We start from the raw sequence: 7,495 nt of genomic DNA, 5'->3' as shown, positions 1-7,495 counted from the left end.
AGAAAACACATCCATCAGTTCACATTCATGGACTCCATGCCAAATGGTTTGAACTTCTTACACTTTGCATGCCAACTCTGGTTGAATAGATCAACCATCCCACCAAACTCAAACAAAACCCATGTGCACCATATCTAGCCTAAAATCATCCCTTAAACAAAGCTAAATCCTAAAGAGAGAGCCCTCTCTGACTGCTGTTAGGCTAGGACCTGCAGTCCAAAGATTGGTTTGTGGTTACCTCGGCCGTATTCCCTTAGGAGTCAAAGGGAACAACCTGAGTGATAACAAAGAGCATAACAATTTATGAGTGGTACATGGATGCTTTTCCAATGGTTTTTAAAACTACCATTATGCTTCAACATACAATGTGTGGTTCAACAAGTGCAAGGTTATGTTATGATTGTGACACCTTGTTAATCTTTGAAATATCTTGCAACCTTTTCTTTGCAAAGTATACATGAATTTGCTCATCCCATCACATTTGTCTTTCTATAATCCTTGGATTTACTTCCAACATGTGAATAGATTTTATTGAGACTTGTATATTGAAGATGCCAACTATTGACATGATTTTAATGGTCTCTTGTGCTATCATGGATAAGCTTACATATCACAATGCCTTAATTTGTGGATGAGATCATGAAGGCTACCTTTATTCATGAAATTTAAAAAAAAAAGACTACAATACTTACAATCTCAAACTCCTTCCTAAAAAATAAGATGGTACGGTCAAAGGAAGGGCTTTATGAAACCTCTTTTCAACTTGAAACAAAATATAAGGAGGCAGGCCATAGGACCTAGGTTCTCCACCACCCCAACTTAAGTTCAAATGAATGGTTTATAAAGTAGTATGAGAGATTCATCACAACTGATTTGAGGAGTAAATCCTCCAATTTTGAACTCAATTGTTTTTCCTTAAAAATATCTTCAATAGCCACCAAATATCTATAATAGTAATCGTATTATGAATCGAGCTAATCTTATTACATGAAAACACTTGATAGTAGATAAAACTATATACATTTTTAATAACATTAACCACCAAAAATACATTTCTAAAAAAATAACAAATAAAGTGATTCTATTAAAATAAATTCTCAAAAAAAAAAAAAAAAAAACATTTATTAACAAGACTACCAAAACCAAAATATGACAAACATATTATTATCTTACATAAAAAGACCTTATTATTAATAATAATTAAAAAATATACCACAAGTATACTAGATTTTCCTTCGGAAATATAAAATACATGTAATACCTAAATTCAATGCAAAATTACCTTATTATTAATAATAATTAAAAAGTATACCACATACACTGCACTAGATATACCTAAATTCACATGCAAGATTATGGTAAAAGTCCACCCAAAAAAAGGTTGCCTGCAAGATTATGCTAAAGGGTCCGTGAGTCCCATGATAAAAGTAAAAGTTTTTGAATAGTCACTAATTACATTTATGATTAAACACTTCCATCCAAATTCCAAGAGCACCAATAATTCAAGTTTGTTTATTTCTCAACTAATTAAATCATATTGGCAATGTTCAAAAACCACGCCTCACCAAACTCACTCCCGTGTTGGTGTACAGCGAATCCAATAGTACAGTTAAATCATATTGGCAATGTTCAAAAACCACGCCTCACCAAACTCACTCCCGTGTTGGTGTACAGCGAATCCAATAGTACAGTGCTTAGTTGTAAAAAATATATGTACATTATTCTATTTTTTTTTTTGTTTTGGAGATGGATTTTTTTTCTAACATTAGAAATTTTGACAAAATGAATATGGTACTCTGGATGATCAGAGTCATAATTTTCTAAATAATAATCACAAAATGTTAAAAATTACCTTATTTTTTAAAAACTAAAAATATTTAATTTTTCAGAACAAAGATTGTTTTTAAAAATATTTACATTTTTCACTCTAATAATAACAAAGATTTCAAAAAAATTTTCCGCCCAAGCAAAATAACTCTGCCCCTTTGCGAATAAATCTTAGTTACATTAGTAAACAGGGCAGCCCGCCCCCGTAATCCCCACGCAGCGTACTCACATACCAAGGGCCGCCCACGTGGTACGTGTAAACATGAAAACATGAAAGTCAAGCTTCAACAAATTTTTGGGTGGTACCGTTTATTAATGCACTAAGCGACATGTGATACCTCAATTCACATGGTAAAAAAGGTTTGCTTGCAAGATTATGCTAAAAGTAAAAGTATTTGAAGAGTCACAAATACTAAAGAAATCACATTTATGATTAAACACTTCAATCTCAATCAGTCCCGTGATAAAAGTAAAAGTTTTTGAACAGTCACAGATACTAAAGAAATCACATTTATGATTAAACACTTCAATCTCAAAAAGAATAAATCGTCTGCCCAACAGGGCGTCCACAATATGTCATCCTCGTGACGCTGGTCTTTGCATCATTGATGATGTCATTCATGTAAATTTAATACATGAAAACTTCAAAACTTGACCATGGTTGGGAGTGTAGATGGTTTCCAAATCCGAGTTTGGAGTTCGCCCACTTCTATATAAGGCAGGCCATGCAATTGTATTTCTCACCTCTTGCTTTGCCCTACTCCAGTTCTAGGTATGGTTGTATATTTCCTACTCTAGTTCTAGGTGTGGTTGTATATTTCTAATCTGTGAGATATCATTGATTTGCTCATATTCTATGTCCACGTTAAGCATTGATTCACAGTAACTGAAGCCGTTTTTTTGCAGAAGCCGGAATCTTGTTGCCTTCGAAGGCGTTCCAGTTTTCAATATCCGTAAACCAACAACATGGCCAGCGGCGACAAAACAATGGAACGACAGATCGATGGTGAGAGCGGCAACGGCAGCAGCACCATTACCATTCCCATCGAAGATGAGAGCAAAGGCAGCAACACGGCAAATGCAGCAGAGGAAGCAAGACAGAAACGGAAAAGTCTATTTCAAGAGCATAAAAGGCAATCCGAACCAGCAAAGGATATCGATGGCAACAGCAGGTCCAACAGCGACGACAAGAACACCATCAACAGCGACGACAAGAACACCATCAACAGCGACGACAAGAACACCGGCACCGGCGGCCATTCCGTCTGCAACAATACCGTCGGCCAAGGTTCCGCCGTCGGCAACAGTGCCGTCGTCGGCGACAATAACAACAACAAGAGCAACAACACCGTGAACAGCAACAACAAAGGCGGCGGCAACAACAGCCCGATAAATATGTAGAGCAACTTATGACACCAGGTAATGGCAACTTAACTAGATCAACTTATACTAAGTGGCTTTTGCTTTCCTCTCTGAAATTTATGCTTCGATTTTGCTTCACTACCGCACTATATGCACAAATATGTCCTCGTTAATAATTTTAGCATTAAATATGTCATGAATTTCTTTTCCTTAGGGTTAATTACATTGTCATTGCATGGCAGGTATGGGAAAGAATAAATGCAGTCGAAGATGATCTGTTTGTCTAAGACTGACTATGTGTTGATATATAGTTAGTTTAGAGTCAAATATTCTATTTACTTATAAATAGAAGAAGATGGACCCTGATATATTGTAATTCTGATTTATGTATGAGCAAAACCTACCTGGATACTTTGTTTTAATGATTTTATGGTCTGGTCATGATATCTCCTAATAAGCAGTTAATTGAATAATTAATTAAATAAACAAATTTAATAAAAAATTATCAATCACAATTAAATTTAATGTATATATTCATTTAAATGTATCTAATTAAATTTAAGTGTACCTATTGTTAGATATTTATAGATTTTTATGTGATATCTTGCTTCATATTTCTTCATTGCAGTACATGCAGTTAAATATTTCTACACAAAGGCGTCATATATTTCTTTTCTTTTGGTTTTGGTTAAGTACATTATTATTGCATGGCAGGTACAATTTTATCTATGACTATGTGTTGATATACAGTTAGTTTACACTACTACATAAAGGAGCGTTTCACAAGACAATATTTTAGACGATTTTTGGATAAATTGTCTTAAGACAAAAAAATTTGTGTATTGTCTTAAATATTGTTTTTAAACGGATGTCTCAAAAATTATTGTCTTAAAAAATAGTGTCTTAAATATTATTGCCTTAAAAAATATTGTCTTAAAGTATATTGTTTTAAAGATTATTGTCTTAAAAAATATTGTCTCTATAAAGGGAGTATATAACACAACCATTATTGTCTCTTAGGAGATAATTTCATTTTTGTCTCACTGGAGACAATTTCATTTTTGCCTCTCTAAGGACAACACTTGGATTAGAGACAAGATGTCTTTAATACTAGAGATTGTCTCTCTACAGACCATAAAATATTTAGTTAAAGATCACTTTTGTCTCTTTACAAACAATATAAAACAATGAATCCAAAAATATCTCACCATTGAAATAAATTGATATAAAAAATATTTAATTAAAAATGAACTACACAAATCATTAATTAATTCATGTTACCTCCTAAAGGAGACGCTCTTCCATTGAGCTAGCACACTTTAAAAAATTATGTGAAGAGTTATGCCAATCCTTAAAATTACATTTATAATCATTGATTTCAGATTAAAGAAAAAAGTAAAAGGATAAAAATTAAAACCTATGAACAAACCCAAACGCCAAACCAAGTGAAGAGTTATGGCAATCCTTAAAATTACATTTATAGTCGTTGATTTAAATTAAAGAAAAAAAGATAAAAATTAAAAACTACGAACAAACCCAAACAGCTTGTGGAAGCTTTGAAATTTGTGACCAAGGCATTGGTGCCTTTGCACACCCTTTTGTTTATGCACAGGGATCTCAGGATAACGTGATGAAGAACATTGAATCAGATGAGTGGTTTATAGTAGATTTTGAGGATACCATTGGTGCACCTCAGATTTACCCTCATAATCTTAGTGGCTTGAACCATGCTCCTGAGATGTCTAGCGATGTTCATGGGGTTAAAGTTGATGTGTGGAGTACTGAACACCTTATCAGGACAAGTGGGCTAAATGTGTCTGAGCTATTGAGAAATTTACAGAATAGATGCTTGGAACAAGACCCAAATCAGAGGCCTTCTGCTGCAAATTTCTATCATCAGCTTCTTCAGTTGCAGTCTTCCCTACCTAATTATTGAGATTAGACATTGCCAACCATGGTCAATTCTTAGCCCTATGTATCCCATTATTACTACTCATAGGATCCAGAATCACATGATTATTGAATGTTGTATTATCAAAAAATTTGATATATCTAATGAAGAACTTGTTTCAGATTATAAACAAGGAAGACACCCCTTCCTACAATGCCATTAGTTCACAATGGCAATCTCATGTAAACAGGCTACAATGTTCATAACATTATGCTGCGTATCATAGCCTTGACACTCGATTCTAATGGAAATAAGCATATTTCCATGTTGTTCCCTCATAGGGGGATTTTTAAAAATGGGTGTTCTGATTTGTAGCTCTGATATAATTCTATTTTTAATTTGATGAACTACATGGTTATTCTGTTAAAATAGAAATGATGTGTTTCACAGTTTGGTGTAAGCCACACTAGAGAAATTGAAACAACAACTCTCTCCCTTTCTTCATTCAAATAAATTTATATAAAGAAAGCTTTATTCTTTTATGGTTTATGGTGAAGGGTAGATGATATTTAATGCTCAGTGTATCAAACAATATTTAATGCTAAAGACCCTGTAGTGAAAGGCAAAGCACAAAGAAGGGAAGATGATATTTAATGCTCAGCGTATCAAACAGTAATTAATGTTAAAGACCCTGTAGTGAAAGGCAAAGCACAAAAAATAATTGAGGACTCAATTGTCCATAATACCCAAGTGCAATTTACCCATGTAGAAGGTCCCACACAGTTGGACATCATATAATAACTAAAAAAAATAATAACCTGAATGACTTGAATATAAACATCCCATGTAAGACTAGTAATAGAACAACCCAGAGTGCACCAAGGACATTTTCAATTCATCTGGAGATTGATTTCTACAGTCTCATGAAAGAAAAAAAGTTTTACAGTTGGCCCCCATTTCTAACATTCAACATAACTGGAGATGAATAGCCAAAAGAGAGCAGCTCAATGCACCCTTTAAAAATTTCACTTTTTTTTCTATTTTTCTCCATTATATCATATAGACTTGTTATTCTCAATTGAAAGAATGATTCATCACCACCACCACAACAAAATGTCACTGTTTCAATCCACTCCAAACTTATTTCATCAACTACATAGGTTTACACACATATGCATCTTATGATAGAAGAGAAAAAGGCTTTGCTAGGTACTAGAAACTTTATATTCAATCTCAAAGAGAAAAAGCAGAAGGAAAAAGTAAAATCCAGAGCTGCAACATCACTATATAAGTGGGGAAAGGGAAAACAAAAGTGATACAATGAATTTGGTTCTTCCTCAATTGAAAGAAACTATGAAATTACAAATATGTAATGTAGGAATACTCCGATTCTCATCCAGAATCCAACTCAAACTCTATCCACTAATTCCTCCAAGAAAGCTTTCTAGCAACTAATAAAAAGACGAATGTAATAATAAGCCAATTGTCAACAACCATATAGGTAAGGAAAGTCTACCCTTCCTTAAGGGCAGGTGTCGAATAGAATTGCGAGCTTTTGCCATTAAGTCTAGCAACCTTTTTAGATCCTTTGGGGGTAGTGACTAGGCTAAGAGTAACCCAGGTGACCAAGCCATTATGACCTTATCATAAATGTGTAGACTGTAATTGAGACCAAAAGGTATTTAGGAGTGCTACATACTACACCGAGAGAGCGTCAGGTCACGAGGTCATTATGAACCTAATCGTAAACAAGCAGACTGTAATTGATCAAGAATTGTGGCATAAAATATTACATTTTTTGAACCCCAAGCTTTCCCAACTCAAGCCCAAACAATAAATGGATATGGCAAAAAAACTGAAATAACTAATTTGAGGATGTTCTAGTTTCAATTTTTCCTTGAAATAATTTCACCGATACTATTGGAAAAACAATATATGTAAACCAATCAAAATGTCCATATCCAAAAGACTGAAAGAATATGAAGATGAAGTGTGGGTTTACTGAAAAAACTTCTCTTTTCCTCAAACCCCCTCTTAAGGGTTGTAACAACTCATTCTCAAGCAGCCCACAGACAAGCAAAAATTTAATCAATCCACAGATGCACCAATAAATCAAAAAAATAATACATAGAGAAAGGAATGGGAAAATTTAAAAAAAAAAGATAAGAAAAAAACTAATTTAAAAATAAATAAATAAAATAAAATAACCCCAAAAATTAGTTTTCAGAGTGCCTGAGAACTTAACCTCTCAAGCTCATCCTGGATTTCCTGCAACTTTTCAATGGAGAGAACAAGTTCACCATATATGTGCTCTTCCTCTTCCCCTTTTGATCTCTTCAACTTGTCCATCCTGCCCAGTCCTTTTGACCCAAAAGTCCTAAAAATCCAATAGAGTCGAAGGCGCAGGTAGAGTGC

General features: G+C 34.0%; 1 long non-coding RNA gene across 1 annotated transcript; it reads left to right on the top strand.

Annotated features, from left to right (window-relative positions):
* The first annotated feature begins 3,119 nt into the window (after positions 1-3,119).
* On the top strand, positions 3,120-3,624 carry LOC149212962 (uncharacterized). Its single transcript, XR_016250288.1, has 2 exons — positions 3,120-3,246; positions 3,432-3,624. It is a non-coding gene; the product is annotated as an uncharacterized LOC149212962 (long non-coding RNA).
* The last annotated feature ends 3,871 nt before the right edge of the window (positions 3,625-7,495 follow it).

The sequence above is a fragment of the Pinus tabuliformis genome, chromosome 1_1, assembly GCF_031772625.1.
Source record: "Pinus tabuliformis cultivar Carrire ecotype Pingquan chromosome 1_1, CPIR1, whole genome shotgun sequence".
Classification (NCBI taxonomy): Eukaryota; Viridiplantae; Streptophyta; class Pinopsida; order Pinales; family Pinaceae; genus Pinus; species Pinus tabuliformis.
This window is presented reverse-complemented; position numbering and strand designations above follow the sequence as displayed.